At 35.9% G+C, this 19,454-nt stretch overlaps 1 pseudogene; it reads right to left on the bottom strand.

The window, feature by feature from the left end:
• Positions 1–7,897: 7,897 nt before the first annotated feature.
• LOC141489285 (Y-box-binding protein 1 pseudogene) lies at positions 7,898–10,415 on the bottom strand (annotated as a pseudogene).
• Between the last annotated feature and the right edge of the window lie 9,039 nt (positions 10,416–19,454).

Genomic DNA, 19,454 nt, shown 5'->3' with positions numbered 1-19,454 from the left:
CTGAGGTGTTCTCAATCCATTCCTGTATGTTGCCCTAGTGCTGTCAGGACTCAGACTTTATCTGTGTTTGGCACATTCCCTGCTGACATGCTATCAAGCTGGCTTGCTAAGCTGAGACCTGAACTGCACTGTGGTAAAGAGACTCCCAATGGCTATCCCACTCTCCTGCCTACACAGGGTTATATTTCTCCTTTAACTCCAAAGAAGACTACAATACCTTGAGTTGAGAACTTGTTTCATTCTTTTATTGGAGGAATCTGTAGCTCTAAAGTCTGTGCAGAGACTTCATTTAAAATTGTGTCAGGAAAAACTCTGGGAGTTTGTCACCATCTTGGCTCCACTCCAGAAATCCCTAATCTAGTTTTGATTGAAAAAGTAACCCTTTCTCAAGATGAATTCCTCTTATTCTATCCTTTCCTGTCGGCTCTGGAAGAATCTCTGCAATTAGTCCCTTCTCTACTTTTCTATGCCTCATTATTCTTCCCTGAATGAATTCCTCTCTCTTTCTTCTGTTTAATGTCCCAATTTTACTTGTTGTCAATTCAAGGAACACCTTCTATATGAACCCTTCCCCCAGTTTTTAGTACCTGTCTCTACCCAACTCCAACCAACTTACCATACGTATGTACATATGTGTAAAATATTTTGTATAAAATTACAAATATTCATGTTTTTACTTAGGTGGAATCTATTCACCTTGAAGGTTGGGGCACTTTTATTTTTGTCTTCTTACTTAGACTTTGATTATCTAGTGTCATGTGATCAATGAAGAAATGTTGTTAATTTTGTAAGTACAGAATTAAATTAACTATCTGGAAATTCACTTTTATCATTTTACTTTTTAAAAAAGTTTTTCCAGTTATATGCAAAGGTAGTTTTCTACATTTACCTATTTGCAAATTTATGAGTTTCACATTTTCTACCACTTATCCTTACCTCCCCCCTTTCCATGGTGGTGAACAACTTGGTAAAATTTACATATAGTATAATTATGTTTGATGTATTCCCATATTAGTCATGTTGTGAAAGAGAAATTAGAATTAAGGGGGAAAATGATAAAGAAAGGAGAAACATAAAAGACTTTTTAAAAAGTGAATACAGTATGCTTTGCTTTGTATTCCGAATCCATTGTTTGTTCTCTGTAGGTGGATGATATTTTCACAACAGGTGTCACAGGAATTTTCTTGATTGTTGAAATGCTGAGAGTACCTGCATCCATTATAGTTGATCATCTCACAATGTTATTAATGTATACAATGTTCTCTTGGTTCTGCTTACTTCACTTAGCATCAGATCAAATTTTTCCATGCTTTTCCAAAGTCTATCCACTCATAACATCTTACAGAACAATAATACTCCATAATATCCATATATCATAAGTTATTCAGCCATTCCCCAATTGATGAGCATCCCTTCAATTTCTAATTCTTTGCCACTACAAAAAGAACTGAATATGCATAATTTTATTACCTTTTGGGAATAGTTGCAGATTTCCCTCCGGTTTGCTTGGATCATTTCATGATTCTATCAAGAGTGCATCAATGTCCCAATTTTCCCACATTCTCCCTGATTTTGATCATTTTTCTTTTTTTGCCACCTAAGTCAGTCTGATAGGTGTGAAGTTGTACCTCATAGTTGTTTTAATTTGCATTTCTCTAATCAATAATTATTTGGAGCATTTTTCATACGATTATGAATAGCTTTAATTTCTTCATCTACAAACTGCCTGTTCATATACTTTGAGCATTTATCAATTGGAAAAAGACTTGTATTCTTATAAATTTGATTCAGTTTTCCATATGTTTAGGAAATGAGTCCTTTATCAGAAATGCTAATTGTGGAAATTGTTTCCCTTTTTTTTCATTTCTTCTAATCTTGGATGTATTGGTTTTACTTGTGCAAAAGCTTTTAAATTTGATATAGTCAAATCATGCATTTTGCAATTTATAATGTTTTTTTATCTCTTGTTTGGTCATACTTTTGTCATTTTAAATAATATTTGCAATATTTAATAGTCTGTGAATAATTTTGCAGCACTTAAGGCATCCTCATCTCATATATGAACTCACCAGAAAAGATAGTAAATGTTTAAATATATCTGAACTACCATATCCACTTAACACTTTAGCATGAGTTTCCACCAATGGATTTACTTTCTTCTAACTCACCAGAGAACAAAATTAGTTAATAGCAAGTTAATTAATAAAATAACATAATAAGAAAAGTAGAAATAGAACATTTTGATGCACATTCTTGGGGTACTCTCCCATATTAATATATATATATTATGTAAGTATGCATTTATGTATGTATGATCAGTGGAAATAAGGAATATACATAATGCCAAAAAGACGGAGTCATATTGATCAGAAGCCTCAATGATCAGAGTACAAGTTTAGGGGATACCTATGTAAAAGGCACCTAGGTGGCATGGTGTACAGACTGCCTCGCATTCATTTGTCCTGATTCATATCTGGTCACTGGACCCAGATGACTGGAGGAGAAAAGTGAGGCTGATAACTTAGCACAGTCCTTCCTGAGTCATATCCAATTCATGTGATTACCATGGTTTCACCTCCCTGATGTTGTGGTCTTCTTTGAGAATGAAAGACAAATACCGTATCTATGTAAAAAGCTGTATGCCTAATGCATATGCAGGAAGGAATATTGCATGTCTTGTATATTGTCCAGGTCTTCTGGTAATGTAATTGTATTTTGTCTATTCTAGATGGGTTTTACTCTTTCCTAAAGCTTCTAATCATTGAATACAGAATCACTGATGCTCCTACTTAGGTAAAATATTGATTATTTTTGCTCACAGTGCCTTCCTCTGATATGAGCTCCTGGGTTTCATTTCATCAGAGCATGTTCTGACCCACTTTTTTTTCTCATTTTCTCTCATTTGTAGTAACTAGAAAACCTCTCTCTGATTAAAGAAGGCAGATAAATGTTTAATCATCCTCAAGGGTCTCAGAACAATTGTCAAGTAAAGTGCCCTAAATTAGGATTTAAATACATTATTTTTTATTCACTCCTGTTATAAAGATCTAAATTTTTATTTCAAACCTGTCTGATTTAGGACTTTAAAGTTCCTTTTAACTTCCATTATTTCTGGATTCCCAACTTGCATTCTCCTTCAAATCATTTCAAGAAGGATGGTAAAAGAAATTTCAAAGGGTTGAGGATTTGAAGCAAGATGGTGTTCCTCAGTGCCCCAAGACTCTATGGATATTATTAATTTAAATTAAAGACTAAAAAAATTAAAAAATTAAGCTAAGTGACTCAGAGTCTATCAATATACCTTTCAAATAATTTATTTTATATTTTACTTTTATATGCAAATGTGACCAGTAATAAATCTTCTAAGCCTTCCTACACAGGCCAATAAATAAAACAACATGGTTATATTATTAAGAACATAACAAAAAAATAAAATGTGTTTATAACAGTATTTGAAAACAAGTCTATTTTTAAGATAAATAAAATTGGATAAAATTGAAATCTTGGGATAGGACTGTGGGTTTGAATCATTAAATTTGGTCCATTTTTCAATTCAAATAGAAATTACAGTGGAAACTTTATAAAATGAATAAAGCATAAAATTTCATTTCATTGCAATAACGGGCATAGAAATTAAATTAATGTACAGAATAAAAGAATCTTAGGAAGCAGGTATATGAAGAGATGACAGGGACCTGAATTAGGTTAAGGGGGTAAGGATATGAAGAATAAGTGATAGATATGATGTAAGAGATATAAACATATAATTGACAAAGTCTGATAACAAGAGATAGTAGTCTAAAATGCAAATCCAGATTACTAGAAGAATGGTAATATTCTAAACAAGATAGGTTTTGAGAACAAAATGACACGTAAAATTTCAGATACATTTGAGATGAATGAATGGCAAAGTGCTAAGAGTAGTTAGTGATATGGGGCAGCCTAGTTAGCACAATAGATAGAGTACTGGGCCTGAAGTCACAAAAACTCATCTTCCTGAGTTCAAATCTGACCTGAGATAATTTCCTGACTGTATGACCCTGGGAAAGTCATTCAGCTCTTTTTGCCTAACTTTCCTCATTTGTAAAATGAGTTGGAGGAGATGACAAACCACTCCAGTATCATTGCCTAGAAAACCCTAAACAAGGTCACGGGAACTGAAAACCTCTAAATAGAATCTAAGTTCATAACATGGTCCTGGGACTCCTAGATTTCTCTCATGTGAATAGAGATGATCATTGAACCCATAGTTACTGATGAGATGACTAAATAAAAAGGTGTAGTGAGAGAAGAGATGAGAGGTTAGCATGTAGAGGTAGAGCAGATGTATCCAACCCACTGTTCAATACCCATTCATGCCTCATAGCATAGCCAGAAAGAGGGAATGCATGTGCTAACATGACACCATCATAGACCAACTTAACTTTTAGCTAGCTTTGATTGACTTTAACATAACTACAGTTGTGTGGTCTCATAGACAACCATAGTTTTTGTTTGTTTGTTTGTTTTTGTTGTTTTTTTAAACCAAAAAACTATTTTGTCATGGGACTTTGAGAATTGATTTCAAGATTTTATAAAATACTAACTACATTTCAGTGTATTTGATATTACATTCTCAGTTGACATCAAGACATTGCTGCAAACTTGCAAATAGAATGCATAGAGTTACAATCAGATAAGCAACTGAAAACAAAACTTTATGCAAGAGTCTTCATTTGACTTTTATAAATTGCACCAGACTAAAGAAATTGATTTGGCATTTCACAAATGTTCTTGTTCATGACAGCTCTTTTGGGAAGTATGTATATTTGCAAATAACCTTTTTTCCCATATGAAGCATACAAAAAAGTAAAAACAGAGCAAAAATTTTAGATGAGTATCTTTAATATATTCTTTGCATCACTGAAAACTCCATCAAAAAAGAAATAGATGTACTATATCAAAAAAGCAGGTTCAGTGTTCACATTAAATGTCATGTTCTTATTTTTGTTTTAAAAGTTTTGTTATTATTATATTTTATTATTCTTTGTTATATTTTTACATTTTGTCATTATACTTGTTGGCAATATAAGTTATATTATAATTATTAATAGATATTAAATCTGTTTATGGATCTTGATCTTCTTGGGCAATGCAACTCAGAAGAGCTAAAAGGTTGGACACCCAAGGCCTAGAGAGACCAGGATAGAATTTATATGAAGATTAATTCATATCTATAGAACAATCTTGTCTATTAATCACATCCTGGACATTTCCAGCGATATTATCTTTCCTCAGTACATCATCTCTACTTCTTTCCCACAGAAAAAAATTGGTCTCTGCCCATAGAACTATCCCTGGTCATTTGTAGGTCAGTTTAGGCCTTCTCTTGTTTGATTCTAGGCCTTGATAGCTCTTTCTAAATATTCCTAGGGATCATGACACTCCCTTTTCTTTTACTCTTTTATGTGATCCTTTCCCCTTTAGAATATAAGCTTTTTTGAAGGAAGAGATCACTTAACACACAAGGCTTAACACATGAGTAAAAATAGAAATTCTTTTCTATTCTAACCAGAAGCTCTGAAGGTCTCCTAAACTGATATCTTTAAGATGTTCAATCTGTTGTCTCAATCCTTACCCAGTCCTTAGTGATTGAATAGATGTGAACCCAGACAAACTGAGACCTAATTTAGAAAGATCTACATCTGCATCCTTAACCATCATCAGTTGCTTTGACTTTTGTCTTACCTTTGGACTGAATGATTCTGAAAGAGAGTGAGACTGACAACTTTCAGCTCTACAATATTTAAATTCAATTCATTTTCAAGCCAAGATATTATCCTTATTTTTTTTAAACAATGGATGAACAATAGCATCAACACCTATAAATATTGAATAAATGGCTCTATTTATCTAACTAAGCCATGATATTATAGATATATATATATATATATATATATATATATATGTATATATATGTATTTCCCCCCTTCTTGGTTATCCGATATTATATGAGAGCCAACATAGAACAGTGGGTAGAGAGTTGTCCTCAAAGAAAAGGACAATTGGGTACATTTCTTTTCTCTGATACTTATAGACTATGTAGCCTTGTCAAGTAATTTAACTTCTCAGGGATCTAAGCAATACTAACACTCTTAAGTGTAGGAACCATATTAACATGAACTGATAGGGAGTCTCCTTACTTGGAATCTATCTATACCACTTAATACTAGATATAGTCTCTAACCTATGGATTATTCTAATTATCTTTTATTTATTCATGTATAGGTAAATTCAGCGAGAATCTTATATTTTTCTTCATTTTGGAGCCTTTTTGATGAAATGCTGCTGCTGCTGCTGCTGCTGCTGCTGATGATGATGATGATGATGATGATAATTGAACTGGAATTTTTTGAAAATTTGACTATACGACCAGTAACTAATGATTTTTCCTTTCAGGCTACATGAAGAAATGAGAATTAAGGGGAAGACTGATTCTAATATGGAAATATCTTCTAGATATAGTTTTTTAAAGTTAGAAGACTGCCAAAAAAGGTTGCTTTATATCTTTTGAAACAAAGGACAAATAAAGCTAAATCTTGGATGTTATCAAACCTGAGTTTTGAGACATTTTGATGTCTAAACAAAAAGCTGTTGAAATTTAGAGCTCTGACAGTCTACTCATTCTATCCAGAGGGTTTTTTTTTCTTTGCCAAGTTAAGAGAGAAACTTGATCCTGACTGTGTTCCTGGAGGCCATGGCTAATCTAATTTATTCTCAGTGGAACCTTAGGGAGCCTTAGTGGAGCCTCTTATGCAGGCCTACTGTCACATTACATTCTACAGAAAGTCTTGCCACTGGAACAAGAGCATCATGTGTATGAAATAAAAGAATGGTGATATTAACTGAACAAGTTTCAAAATAAATATTGAATATTTTTACAGAAACATTACCCAGTTATGTGAAAAAATATCACTGTCTGAAGGGCTTCCATTGAGAAAGTCCACAAACTTCTAACCCAATTCTAGAATGGGGTTAACATTTGGATTGCAAATTATAAAAAGGAAAAATTAAAGTGTACAAGATATAAGAATTTTAACTTTAGAAGCAGAAGATGCATTTAAAAGTCATCAGATGCTAACCTCTTATCTTTCTAGGTCCTTTGAACATTATTGCCCTTGACACACCATAGTTCTTCACAGAGGATTCTCCAGTTGGAAATCTCTCTCTCTCCTTTTATTTTCACCTTTGAGAATTCCTGATTTTCCTTAAGATGAACTCAAATGCTACCTCCTTTCCCCCAACCATTGTGCTTTTCCTTCTAAGATTGCCTAACATTGTCTCTGTATATATCATACATTTTCACACATTTTAATCCTTTCCCTTCTTTTCTCTTCTTTTCCCTTCTCTCCACTCTTCTCCTCTCTAAGAAATACTTTCCAAGAGACATATTCTAAACCATATAGACACAGGCAATCTCCCTCAGGCATGTTCCCATCACACATGAGTGCAATATTTGTCTTGAATTCATAAGTTTAAGTTTGTAAGGTTATCATTTCACAAACACTTTACCACCTAGGTGCAATGATTGAAAATCAAATAACTATTGTTAAATGCATACTCTTTTTTTGATTGAGTGGATCTATTGCCTAGGATTTCTTCAAGTATATGACTCATTGAGGTTATATAGATAATTATTTATGATTTTCTACTGAAAAATATAAATTTTTACTACACTAACCAATTTAATTGCTTACTTAATCATTGTTATACATAAGAAAGCAATATACAATTTAGAACAAGATTTAAAGAAATACAATTAGAAACAATGTCGAACTTTGCTGATGAAAGTTCAAATATATATATATAAATATATATATATATATATATATATATTTAAAGACCTTTATTACTTTATTAACAGGTGCTTGCAGTTTGTGGATTTTTGAAAAAATCAGGTGTACTTTTATACAAATTAAAAATGAGGTTCTTAAAAATCTCAACTTGACCAGATATGAAACAATTTAAAAACCTTTAAAGGTGTATTGAGAAAACCAGGCTTTTTAAAAAACATGTTTGTCATTCCCCAAAAGAGACTTTTTTAGGTAAAAATAATAAAATCCCCATGCTGCATAGATAATGCAGAGAGTTCTAGTTATGTGGTCAATAGCAAAAGGCAAGCACTTAGGTCTTCCGTTCCAAATCTTTAGTTCATTTCTTATTATCGCTGGAATTTGATATTCTTTCTTCTTGTATGATGACTAAACCGGATGATGGTAGAGATGGTAAGCCAGCATTTACTCAGCCCCGCGCTGCTCAGCCTCAGGAGCGGACGTGTTCTCAGCTGGTAGTTCGGCTGCTTTTGTCTCTTTGCCATCTTGTGGTTTAGGGTTCTCTGAGAGTCTGCGTCGGTCATTGAAGTTACGGCGGTACCGACGTTGAGGTGGCTGCTGACCCTGGGGCTCATCTCCTTGGTTCTCTTTGTCTTCTTCATTACCTTCCTCTCTAGGCTGTCTTTGACGAGGAGGGCCCCTGCAGAATCATGGTCTATAACCCCGATACATATTCTGTCTCACTGGTCTACCTTGTTCTCCTGCACCCTGGTTGTCAGCTCCCTCCATGACTTCTCCCTGCACAGGAGGGTTGGAATACTGTGGTCAACGCCCATAGTAAGGTGGGAACGTTGTTATTGGGGCTGGCCTTCTGGAGCACTCTCTGTTCGCTCCTTCTTTTCCCCACTCTCACTATTCTGGTGATTCTGCTGGTAGTTCCGTGGAGGACCCCTACTACGTGGATAACATCTGTAATGGTTACGGTCGGCTGCATATTTACTGCCTTGTACTGGAACACCACCAGGGCCTGTAACATTAGCTGCCTCCGCACCCTTTTCTCCTTCAACAACATCCAACTCCAATTTTCAATTTCTCCTTAGTCTTTTCATGGGTCAAAAGCATTTGGAAAATATGAACTGTTGACAGCTATCAGGTATCTACTTCAGTATTACAGAAAAGTGTTGTTTTATTTGTTGTAAAGTTTTTTGCATGTGGTTCCACCCAAGATATCAACAATATGTTCATGATTTATTAGGAAGAAGACATTAAATGATTCTTAGTATGACCATTTTTTCCTTGCATAACCTTTTGATCTATCCAGTCCCTTCTTGGAGTATGTAAACTTGAAACTTCACAAGGCTTAATTTAAGTTGGAAGAAGCAAGCTTTCCACATCCCTTACCCACAAGCCAGAAGTCTGCAAGTAAAATCTTCAATGATCCAATCAGGAAAAGATTTTCCTGGCAACCATGGTCAAATTGCTACTATTCTCCTTCATGATGAATGACTAACTTCCATTCTCTATTGAATGAATTTCTTTACAAAATTTCACCATTTTTATAGTTTTGAGTTGTTGTTGAATCATTTTTCAATCATGTCTGACTCCTTGTGACCTGACCCTCCACAATAGTCCTGCTTTTAAATTTTAAATGAGCCATTATCTTTATCCCTTATGAATAATTTAAAACACATTTGATTGAAACATGCATGAGTTTATAAACAGAAATAAAAACAATGTCTCATAGATGTAATATATATGATAGCAGCACTAACCTATAAATTGACAGTAGACTCTGGAAATAGCTTACTAGTCTATTAATATAATTTCCTGGACATACCCTGTACAGTACTCCATTTACATATTTTTATACATACAAATATTTGACTCAGGCATGAAATATGAAGTATAACCATAGAGCTAATTTTCTTTTACTTTTAATTATCTTTCCTTCCCTTAGTACAGAACAATACATATCTGTGAAAGGCAAACCCAATCTCAACTTGGTTGTCAGTCCATCTCTCACATAGGTGATAATAACCAACATTGGTTCTTTTTCCTATAGACAGAACAATGGTTATAGCAGTAATTTTTCCATTTTCAGATTCAGAGCCTCATTAATAGCTTGGATTATGGTAGCAACTGAGTATCTTTTTTAGTTCCTTATTCACATCAGGATTTATTTTCTTTAGACCACTAAACAGAAATTTTGTTAACTTATACAACTTCAATATATTTCATGTAAAATAAAAAAAAACCAACAAAAAACTACCAATTCATAACTAGACCAGACCAAAGTGAACTACTTTAGAATCTAGCAGATATTCCTCTAAGAAAGTCTTGAAACCATGCTAACTTTCAAAAAGTGTTTTTTTTATAGTTACTTGCTTAAAGTGGGCTGTCCTCTGGGCCTTCTCCAAAGGCTACTTTCATTTGCTAATGCCTTGGCGCTATTGTACTTACTCATCCAAACTCCAGACACCTAGATCTGACTTTTCTTTTGCTTAATGGGTAATATGTAATTCCCATGATTCATTTCACCATTTCCTTTGCTTCCTGGCATTCATATCTGGAGGTTCTAGACCCTGAAAATAGCATTTGGCCCATCTTGTCTTCCTCCTTTCCAAGTCAGGATTATTCTCTATTATAGTTCATGTCTTCCAGGATTTTCATTACTTTTGATATTAGTGACTTGAGTGAAAGAACTAACACCTCTTCTTTTGACAAGGGAGCAGAGGTCAAAGCTTGGCAAATCAAGCTCTAAGGGGTTCTTCCCTTGCTTACTTTCCTCTTTTTGTTTAAACTCAAGAAATTCTAAAAAAATACTTATTGCATAGTCTATTGTTAGATATTTGCAATTGAATTAGTATTTGGTTGACATAATCCCTTCAAAATTAGCTCTTCTAGTTTTTAATTACTCTCCATTTTTCTTCTTTCAATTTCTTCCATTTCATCTTGTCTAATATTTTGATGCTCATTCCTTCCTACAAAGTTACTTTCAGGTGATTATTTTATTAAAAATAGTCTTTTTTACATAATTTTTTCCTCTATAGAGTTAGTTGTATCATTTATTCAGATCCACACTTAAACAAAGAAAAGGGTAAATGAATGTGGATGAACAAAGGAATAGATGAAAAATAATATTTAATAAATATATATATATATTAGTGTTTGTTTATTAAATGTGTTAAACTAAATATTTACTAAATACATTGCATGTTTATTTTATAAATATTAGAATTTATTATATATACAGAGATAGATAGATAGATAGATAGATAGATAGATAGATAGATAGATATAGATATATGAACAGAACACTGTGGATACAAGAAAATTAACCAGCTTTTACTTTCAAAGAACTTTCATCCTAACAAGGAAAACTACACATACAAGAATTAGCTGCAAAGGAAATTGAAAAGTTCAGTGGTCCTTAACAGGAAGAAGGTGATTCATCTTACTTAATATCTTTTCATTGATAAAACCATAATGATTTCTGTTATTGAATTATTCAACAGTGACAATATTAGTGATAGAATTTGAGGTACAGAAGATTTTCTTATAATTTCCCAGACCCACAAATTTAAGTGCTGGAAATTCTATGAACAAAATCATTTCTTTGGATTCAATCAATCAACAAGAATTTATTGAGTATTTTTTTGAGGATTGAGTATTTTTCCAGGCAATGGGATTAAATCTGGATATTTCCCTATACATATTTAACTCATAATATCTTAATGTAGATAAATTTTCAAAAACCCTTCAAATTTTACTTATGGCTAAATTATTTAAATTTTTATGAAAAGGAAAAGGGGAATAACATTTATTAATTGCCTAGTATGAACCAGGCACTGTACTAAGAACTTTATAAATCTTATCTTATTTGATGCTCACAAAAATCCTGGAAGATAAGTAGGATTATTATTCTCATTTTGCAGTTGAGGAAAATGAGGAAAAATGGTCAAATGAGTTGTCCAGAAGCATATAGTAAATATCTGAGGCCACATTTGAACTCAGTTCTTTTTGAGTCCAGGTCAGAAACTGTATCTGCCTTAAAAGCATTAATGTGAACATTTTCTATAAAAGAGGATCTAGAAGTAATTATATGTTTCTGTTTTGTTTTGGTTTTTTTGTAAGACAATGAAGTTAAGCAACTTGCCCGAAGTCATACAGTTAGTTGATTACTAAGTGTCTGAGGCAGGATTTGAACTCAGGTACTCCTGACTCCAGAGCTGGTGCTCTATCCACTGCACCACATAACTGCCCCTGAATTATATGGTTTCTTATAATGACAATAGAAAATAAGGCTCTGAAGGGCCTTTTTTGGTAGAACTAGTGGTTAGCACATTGTGGATATGGAAATAAAATGTGTTCCATTCAAATTCTGAAATTTTCAATCAATTCCAAAGACAATAATTATATTTTGAATAAAGAATGTCTTTAGTAATTGATACAGTTCAAGTTAGTTGAATCCTCTACCATTTTGTGTTTTCTCTAGAATAATTTTTTGAATATTTTTTTTATTTTTCTAGATATATCCCAATTAATTGTAAAAAATGTCAGCATTCATTTAAAGATTACTCCAAATTCTCTCCCTCCCACCTCATCCCCATCCTAGAGAATTTGCCATCAATTATAATGTGAAGACAGGCAAAACATATTTCCATATTAGCCAGGTCACAAAGAAAACAGACAAAATGCAAAGAAATGTTAAAAATGGATACTTTAATCTGTATTCAGAGTTCTTCTGATTAACTTCAGTTATTGACTTAATCAGAATAGATAATTTTTTCACAGTTGAGTATTCTCACAATATTACAGTAATTCTGTACAATATTCTCCTAGTTCTACTCACTTCATTTTGCATTAGTTCACATAAGCTTTCCTTGGTTTTTCAGAAAACATCCTGCTTGTAATTTCTAATAGCACAATATTATTCCATCACAAATATTTACCATTACTTGTCCAATCATTACCCAAATAATAGACATCCTCTAAATTTCTAATTCTTTGCCACTATAAAAAAATAGTATAGATTTTTTTTGTTCACTAAGTCCTTTTCCCTTTCTTTGAACCCTTTGGGATATAAACCTAGTAGTGATATTCCTGGGTCAAAGAGTTTGATTGATTTTATAGTCCATTGTTACCTATAATGTTAAAATATGTACATCTATGACTTCCATTACTTCAATATTTCATGACTATAACCATGGGATGTCAAAGGATAATTGAAGGAAAACTTGAGTGTTACACTGTTATATTTGTAATATCAGGAGAAAAAAGGCCTCAAGAATGTTGTATGATCACATTATGATCAACTAAGAAGACATAGACAGGAGTGGAGCTAAGATGGTGACAAGAGAGCAATGTCTCTTAGAAGCTCTCTCATAAAACTTCGATACTAAGGACTCTAACTAAACTTTTGAGAGAAAGAACCCACAGAGGGACCCAATGAGGCAGTTCTCTTACTCAAGGTAACCTGGAAAAGAGCAGAAAGGCTCTGCTCCCCAGGGTAGGAGGGGGTGGCCTGCCAGAGGGGTGGCCCGCCAGAGCTAAAGAACTTCAGCCTCCTGGAGGCAGTGCTGGGAGCCGTGGCTCACAGCAACTGGGGAGTCTCTGGAGCTATGCCCCAGGGAGCACCAAGCACAAATTGGGGAAACAGTGATGGGGGGACCTCTGCCAGAGCAAGCACATGAAACCCAGCCCTCAGGGCACACAGCAAGTAACATGGTCTTTAGGCAGCCCAGATCCAGGAACAGAAGTAGGCAGAGCTGGTAAGCAGGAGCACCCAGGGCATGAGCCCATTGAAACTAGGGAGGGGAGTGAAGAGAGAGACTGCCAAGCTCTGCCCCTGGAACAGGACTCTGGGGTTCTGACCAAATTCAGATCCTAATCGCAGTCTACCCCCCCAATAGAACAGCAGGGCACTCCCCCCCACATCAGCCCCATGGCAGAGGGGGGCACATATGGTCATTCACAGACCAGGAGGGAGGATAGAGCCTCACATACTGAAACCCTTGTGGGAGTGTCCCAAAAGCTCAGGAAACACCCCAAAACCAGGCTCAGGCTGGGAAAATGAGCAAGCAGAGAAACAAGAGGAAGACCATTGAGAAATATTTTGCATATGATCCTAAGAAGGATCAAAATACTCAGTCTGAAGATGAGGAAGCACAAGCTCCTGCATGTAAACACTCCAAGGAAAACAGAAATTGGGCTCAGGCTATGACAGAGCTCAAAAAAGACTTTGAAAATCAAATGAGGGAGTTAGAAGAAAAACTGGGAAAAGAAAGGAGAGAGATGCAGGAAAAACATGGAAATGAAGTCAGCAGCTTAGTCAAGGAAATCCAAAAATGCTGAAGAAAATAGCATGACAAGCTTAGGTCAAATGGATAAAACAGTTCAAAAAGTTATTGAGGAGAAAAATGCTTTAAAAAGCAAAATTGGCCAGATGGAAAAAGAGATAAGAAAACTCTCTGAGGACAATAAATCATTTAGACAAAGAATGGAACTCAGGGAGATTGATGAATTTACGAGAAACCAGGATTCATTACTTCAAAACCAAAAAAATGAAAAATTAGAAGAAAATGTGGAACAGCTCACTGAAAAAACAACTAATATGGAAAACAGACTTAGGAAAGATAATTAAAAAATTATTGGAATAGCTGAAAGTCATGATCAGGAAAAGAGCCTTAACATCATTTTCAAAGAATTACTACAGGAAAATTGCCCTGATATTCTAGAAGCAGAGGGCAAAATAGAAATGGAGAGAATCCACCGATTCCCCCCCGATAAAGAGATCCCAAAAAAAACAACCCCTAGGAATATTATAGCCAAGTTCCAGAACTCCCAAGTCAAAGAGAAAATATTACAAGCAGCCAGAAGGACACAGTTCAAATATTGTAGAGCTGCAGTCAGGATCACACAGGACTTAGCAGCAACTACATGGTACGCTCGTAGGGCTTGGAATATAATATAGTGGAAGGCAAAAGAGCTTAGAATGCAGCCAAGAATCAGCTACCCAGCAAGGCTGAATGTCCTCTTCCAGGGAAAAAGATGGACTTTCAATGAACCAGGGGAATTTCAAATGTTCCTGTTAGAATGGCCAGAGCTGAATAGAAGGTTTGATCTTCAGATACACGACTCAGGTAAAGCATGGAGATTGAAGGAGAGGGGGAAAATATGAGGGTCTTGATGATGGACTGCATGTATTCCTGCATAGAAAATGACACTGATAATATTCATATGAACCTTCTCAGTTAATAGAGCAGGTAGAGGGAGCTTTTACAGTTGAAGCACAGGAGAAAGCTGAATTTGAAGATAAAATATGGGGTAAAAATGGAGTCAATAGAAAAAAAGGGAAATGTAATGGGAGAAAGAAAAAGGAGAGGGGGAATAGGCCAAGATATTTCAAATAATAAGATTTTTTCTTTATTACAATGAGCTATTGCAATGATATGGAAGGGTGGAAGGCAGGGGGGGAATGAGGGAATCTTTGCTCTCATCAGAGGTGGCCAGGAGAGGAAACAGCATATATACTCAATGGGGGTAAAGGCATCTGGAGTAAGAAGGAGGTGGGAAACAGGGGGAAGGGGGGATGTGAGTGATGGAGGAGAGGATGGACCATGGGGGAAGAGTGGTCGGATATAACACATTTTCCTTTTTACTTCTTGCAAGGGGCTGGGATTGGATGGCCTGTGCAGGACCATAGGGCCAGGTGGATGCTGGGTCTAAGGGGTGGTAGGGGGGCTCGGGGCCTCTTGGCCCCAGGACCAGGGATCTGTGCTGTGCCACTCAGCTACCCTACAGCAGAGTCAGAAGGAAAGGAGAGAGAAAATACAGTACATGGCAGTGGAGAAATCCTAAAGGCGGGAGTTGCGATCAGCAATGGCAATGGTAGAAAAATATGGAAGTAACTTTTGCCATGGACTTATCATAAAGAATGTGATACAACCATGACAGAGTTGTTGGTGTTGGAACAGAGACTGAAGCACATTTTTTATTATTATTATTTGGGGGAAGGTGCAGGGCAAATGGGGCTGGGTGGCCTGCCTGGAGCCGCATAGCAGGGTAATCTTTGGGTGTCTGAGGCCAGATTTGGACCCGGGTGCTCCTGGCTCAAGGGCTAATGCTCTGTCCACCACTCAGCCACCCCTACTATTATTACTATTTTATTTTATTTTGCGTCTTTTTTTTTATTTTTTCGGTTTTTGCAGGGCAGTGGGGTTGGGGTGGCTTGCATGTCACATGACTGGGTGATTGTTGGGGGTATGGGGTCAGATATGGGCTTGAGTGCTCCTGGCTCCAGAGCTGGGGCTCAGCCCATTGCGCCACCTGGCCATACCTACGATTATTACTATTATTTTTTTTATTTTAATTTTTTTCTCTCCCCTTTACTTTATCGCTCAAGCAAGTCTATATTTTGTGGGGGGAGGGGGTATTCTGTTTACTCTTAAACAAGAATATTTTATTAATGTATAAAAATTATTTGTACAAAAAGAGAATAAATAAATATTTTAAAAAAGAAGACATAGACAAGTTTCATAGGATGGGCAGAATCATATGGACTGTGATTTATCATTTGATAAAGCACCCAAAATGTCACATGATCTCAAAGATCCATATGAGTATTTGAGTGAGAGAAATTATAGTTAAAGAGGACCTTTAAAGTTAAATTTTCTTTTGTCAACCAATTTTTGTAATCAATAGATTTGTTGGTTGGTTGGTGTCCATTCTCAAAGAGGACAAAAGCAGTAAAACTATGTTAGAGTAAAAGTTCTAGGCTGATCAAACCAAAATAAGCTCAGAATGCTCTACCACAAGTTGGGCACAAAAGTCCATGTGAACACCTAGGGTGGGATTCTGTAAATTTATGCATCTTATGTTTCCTTTGAGTTACTGTTTTGTGCTTCAGTCTCTGTTCCAACACCAACAACTCTGTCATGGTTGTATCACATTCTTTATGATAAGTCCATGGCAAAAGTTACTTCCATATTTTTCTACCATTGCCATTGCTGATCGCAACTCCCGCCTTTAGGATTTCTCCACTGCCATGTACTGTATTTTCTCTCTCCTTTCCTTCTGACTCTGCTGTAGGGTAGCTGAGTGGCACAGCACAGATCCCTGGTCCTGGGGCCAAGAGGCCCCGAGCCCCCCTACCACCCCTTAGACCCAGCATCCACCTGGCCCTATGGTCCTGCACAAGCCATCCAATCCCAGCCCCTTGCAAGAAGTAAAAAGGAAAATGTGTTATATCCGACCACTCTTCCCCCGTGGTCCATCCTCTCCTCCATCACTCACATCCCCCCTTCCCCCTGTTTCCCCCCTGTTTTGTTCATAGAGCACAGAACCTTCTCTGATGAGAACACGCCATTCTAGGCAGTCCTCTGTCCGTGTCTCCCATGTCACACAATCAATTTCAAAGTTTTTAAGAGAGACTTTGAAAGTATCCTTGTATCACTTTTTCTGACTACCATGTGAGTACTTGTCCTGTTTGAATTCTCCATTTTAAAAAAAGCCCTTTAGATAAACGTACATTTAACATTTAAAGAATGTGAGCAACAGTTAGCTTGGCAGTTTAGCTTGAGAAAGGACCTCAGTTTCTGGTATCTTATTCTCCCAGGTGATCTTCAGAATTTTCCTAATACAATTTAAATGGAAATGATTTGGCTTCTTGGCATGACTCTGGTATATTGTCCAGGTTTTATAGGCATACAATGATGAGGTCAAGCACCAGGGCTCTGTAGACCTCCAGTTTTGTGGTAAGCTAATATTTCTCTCCTACACTTCAATTCAGAACTTTCCCAACACTAGGCTAGCTCTGGCAATGCATATATGAATCTCATTATCAATGTATACATCACTGGAAAGTGTCCTGCCAAGGTAAGTGAACTTATCCTTAGTATTCAAAACACTTCTCCATGTGTAAACCAATGGTTCCACATATGAGTGTTGTGGTACTTGCAGAAGGAACAGCTGAGTTTTCTGGTATTAGTTGTTGGAACAAATTTTTTTTCTTGAAATTTTATTTTTCCAATTACATGTTATGAATATTTTCAACACTGTTCCACTTGTATATTTATAAGTTACATATTTTTCTACTACTCTCCCCTTAGTGATGAATAGTCTGGTAACAGTTGTACATATACATTTGTGTTTAACATAGCTTACATTTTGTCGTTTTATATTGAAGAATTAGGATTAAAGGAAGACAAAGAAAATTAAGGGGGTAGGAAGGAAAACCAAGAGAAGTTTTTTTAAAAAGTGAACATGGTATCCATTCAGATTCTGTGGAATTTTTCCCCACTCTGGATGTGGATATCATTTTCCATAGCAGGTCTCCCAGGGTTGTCCCAGATCTGTTAGATCAAAATTAACACAAGCACAGAGAACTGATCTATACTTTGTTGCAAATCAACTTTAGAATGCACAATCATTTCCAAATATAAAATCATGCATTAATCCTTCCTCCACTTTGATCTTGGTTTGTAGCCTTTACAAGTTGAGAAATTTAATATCAGTACAAGAGCTGACCTTGATGCTGTGTCATCTTCAATGAAGATAATTTGGCAACACGGCTAAAAACATCATGGTAAAAAGCATGGTACCAAGGACTCAGTTTTGTTTCACCCCACTAGTGACAGGGAAATCCTAAGAGCATCTTCCACTCTCCAGAATCTGGGAAAGCATGCCATCATCATGAATTGATGAACTTCCCTAGGCAACCGAATTTTGATGCGATTTTCCATAAGCCCTCATGTTGGACAGTATCAATCAGTACCAAGTGCTTTGTCACATAAAAGGAGCTTGAGTACATTCAATAGCTCTTCTTCAATTGGAATTTCTGCTAGGAAGGGATTGCCTTTAGTCTGAGTCAATGACTTCAGCATTGGTTGATGGCCTGTTGAGAAAGTCATGGAAGTGCTCAGTTCAACCTCCATGATCATGTCCCTATCATCAATCAATTCAGCTCCATGAACACTGAATAACTGAGATGTATTATAAGTATTTGGTTCATAAATAACCTTTAGGGAATCATAGAAGCACTTTGGGTTGTTTCTCTCAGCATAAAACTGAATTTATCTGTCTTCTTACAGAGTCAAGAGTATTGCATCTCTTTTTTGTTTTGTTTTGTTTTTTTAAATTTTTCAAGGCAATGGGGTTAAGTGACTTGTCCAAGCCCACATGGCTAGGTAATTATTAAGTGTCTGAGGCCGGATTTGAACTCACATACTCCTGACTCCAAGGTCAGTGCTCTATCCACTGCGCCACCTAGCTGCCCCCAGTATTGCATCTCTTAAAGCTTCTCTTGTACTTTACTTTTGATGAAATCAAATGCTGCTTTCTTAAAAAATGGATGAACTATCCTGCTACTAAACTCTGTGGAATTCTTGTTTTTTCATTTAACAGCTTATGTATTTACCCATCATTTTCCTCAAACTAGTCTTGATGTTCTGATCCAGATGAGCAAATGCAATGCTGTACACCAAATCTCTTAAACCTTTCCACTCCTTTTCTCTTCCACCTACACATCGCTTGCACCCCCTAACCATTACCTCATTATTCTTTGTTCTACCCCGGAAGACCTAACAGTATATATGTAATAGCTAAGCAATAATAAAATTGAGCTGGAGGCATAAGGCAGTAGTG

Source organism: Macrotis lagotis, chromosome 5, assembly GCF_037893015.1.
Source record: "Macrotis lagotis isolate mMagLag1 chromosome 5, bilby.v1.9.chrom.fasta, whole genome shotgun sequence".
In the NCBI taxonomy this organism is placed as follows: Eukaryota; Metazoa; Chordata; class Mammalia; order Peramelemorphia; family Peramelidae; genus Macrotis; species Macrotis lagotis.
The sequence above is the reverse complement of the archived record's forward strand: the minus strand, read 5'-3'. Positions and strand labels throughout refer to the sequence as shown.